The sequence below is a fragment of the Myotis davidii genome, unplaced genomic scaffold (genome assembly GCF_000327345.1).
Source record: "Myotis davidii unplaced genomic scaffold, ASM32734v1 scaffold223, whole genome shotgun sequence".
In the NCBI taxonomy this organism is placed as follows: Eukaryota; Metazoa; Chordata; class Mammalia; order Chiroptera; family Vespertilionidae; genus Myotis; species Myotis davidii.
The window spans coordinates 4771927-4774834 of NW_006294609.1; the positions used below are offsets into that span (position 1 = coordinate 4771927).

General features: G+C 44.0%; 1 protein-coding gene across 1 annotated transcript in view; it reads right to left on the reverse strand.

Annotated features, from left to right (window-relative positions):
• The window catches only part of NAA25 (N(alpha)-acetyltransferase 25, NatB auxiliary subunit), a 63623-nt gene that overhangs the window by 59891 nt on the left and 824 nt on the right, over positions 1-2908 (reverse strand). The gene's annotated exons all lie outside the window — the stretch shown is intronic.

Below are 2908 nucleotides of genomic sequence, written 5' to 3' on the forward strand. Positions count from 1 at the left end.
TAAAAACTGGATATTTTCTCTTTCACATTTCTCTGTGTCTATTTTGCAATTGCTGACCCAGCAATTCCTGTATTTGGACCATCACTCCCACCACTCCCCTTCCCTAACCACTACTAGTAAAAACATTTAAAAACTACGAATAATGGTAGAAGAAAGCCCTGTCCTACCAGAGTGCAAAATTGGTTGAGAACCACATAGCACATGAGAATCATTTTAGCAAAAAGAGAATGAATAATAAAGCAGGTGTTCTAGTAAGACCATGGGTGATTTTCAAAAACCAAAAATGCAACCCCCAAACTTGCCTATTTATGAGTAATAAGATGCATCCTCAAGATGTTTCAACTAATCGCAGTTATGCAGAGAAAAACTATTAAAACGTTGATACTAGAATGTAAACTCCCCACATCTCATCCCACCACAGTTTCACAATTATTCACCCTTACAGCCCTATCCACTTTTACCCCAAACAATATTCAGCAAGAGCTTGAAGACCGTCCAACAGTTGTAAAATCCTAAAACTTTGGCAATACAAATAGTGCTATACAAAGATAGTGATGCTGCTGAATCTGAAATCTATAAAGGCCTGGACTCTCCTGTGAGAATGCCTGTGTTCAAATCCAGTTCTGAGCAGGCTAATCTCTGGCCTTCAGTTCGCAACCACAATACCTACCTAGTGGGACAGCACACACATAAGTGACAGCCCTTGAACTTGTGGATGGTGGGCAAGCACCACCATGAGTGAGCTGTTCACTGTCCGCTAATGAATGTCTGAGTGCAAGGAATGATAGTGGTTTGGGGCACTAATGTATTTAAACACAAAAGCAGGGGCTGTACCAAAGTCTGAAGGTCAAAAGTCAACAACAGTCTGCACCCTTTCTTTTCCTAGTCCTATCAGTTTATATTAATCACCTTGGAATTCCTAAAAAGCCTCTTCTAATCTTCTTCCTAAATAACTGTAATAAAAGCTACTAATTCTGTCTTCACTTTTAAGAATATGACATGTCACTTCTGGTTAACATATCCTGATGTTTATCCATGTGAAATGGACAAGGTTTTTCTTCTTGGATAGTCCAAAACACTATTAATTCTAACTGACTTATGGGGCACCAAAGGCATTTTCTTTGGTCCTCAAGAACAATTGTGGAAATCCAATTATTCTTAAAAATATTGAATCTTGCTTCTGGGGGAAGACTTTCACTGCGTGTTCGCATCATTTGCCTTCACTCAACATTCCAACTAACTTGATTTGGGAGAGAAGAGGCTTTAGTTTGGCAATTAACAATGCTTCTGGTTCCTTTAATTGGCAAGGAGTTGATAAAGTGACTGATAATACTATTTTTGGAAGATAAGTAACTGCCCTTTAGAGAACAGGGGGACAGGGAACAGGGGGCGAGAAATGCCAATTCTCAGACATAGCCCCAAATCTGTCTTAAGAACCGGTAGAGTAATAGAATGTTCCACTGGCAAGATGGCCCCATTGAAAGTTGTAAGGAACTGCAGAAGGCCGAGTATGGGCAGGTTTATTAAGACAGTATGGACTTGAACCCGGGAGACCAGAGACCCTTTCAGAATGCCAATGAGGCGGAAAACTGTCACAATGAGACGAAGATGTGACTTGGCCATTTTCATCGTTCTCAGAGTGTGTTTTCTAACTACATCACTGAACGAACAGATAACAGAAACCCAAGAAAACCTACATGTCTTTTACTAAAGGCAGCCATTTCTAATGTATTATAACTTATGAATTATAACAAGGATGACTATATACCCCCCAAAAGTGTTGAATCTTTTTAGTTAAAAATAAAAAGTCTGCAGGCAGCCGCTGCACAGAACTGTAAGGAGCCACTTACGGCAAACCCTGGATTCAGTTCTTGCCCTCAGTCGCCCTGGTAGAGCTCATCCTTGCCCTTTGAAAATGTATCCTGGAGGGCCTGAGGGTGCCGCCCTGGGGAAGTGAAAATCAGAGCCCTGTCTCCGCTCACAGCCTGCGTGGCCTGTGGCAAGTCAGTATCTTCAGCTCAAAGTGCGGTGGTTTCTAGCACAACGGTTAAGAGGGTGAGCCTGGGACAGTCCACAGGGTTCAGGTCCTTGCTCCACCAAATGTTAGCTGTATGACTTCAGACATATGAGCACATCAGTAAAGCCCCATTTTCTCATTTATTAAAAAAAAAAAAAAATTCGGGGGCGGGGGGGCAGAGATTGGAAAAAAAAACGACCCACCTCATGAGAGTGTGTGAAGATTAAATAAGATAACCCATATAAAAAGCAAGGACAGTGAGTGACATAATGAGTAGTCTGCACACATTGGCTGTTATTACCGATCTCACAGGATTGTTCTTGGAAGCAAATGAGACGTGAGAAGGAAAGCATCACACAGATGACAAAAATAAAAGCAAGACCAATTATGCCAAAAACACTGTTACCCCTTCTCCCCCCACCCACCCACCCCCCCCAAAAATAAAAAGTTAAATGATCTCAGCCATTCGGAGAAGACTCCATTGAGTAACATCCACACTAAAAACGTGAGCTAATTTTGCAAAAACCGCTGACCTTGAATCCTTCTTCACCATTAACTGAGACAGACCACGACCATACAACCAAGACCATAAGAGGATAGGAACTGCCAAAGGGCCCGCCACTGTCCAATTACTGAACATGCCCGTTACCGAGAAGGCGCTTCTCCCCGACTCAGACCTGTGCCTCTCCACAACCGAGGCGGCCGGGTGACATCCAGGTCTGACAAAGCCCGGGGCTGAGGTGGGCGGTGAGGATGGAGGGGACCCACCGCGCACAGGGGAAACCGGCCAGGCTGCGGGAGGGAAACGCATGCCCTCGCAGCAGCACCCTCCATCGTCAACTACCCGTCTCTTCACCGCTATTTGGGGCCCCAGACACCCCCCTCCCCAAA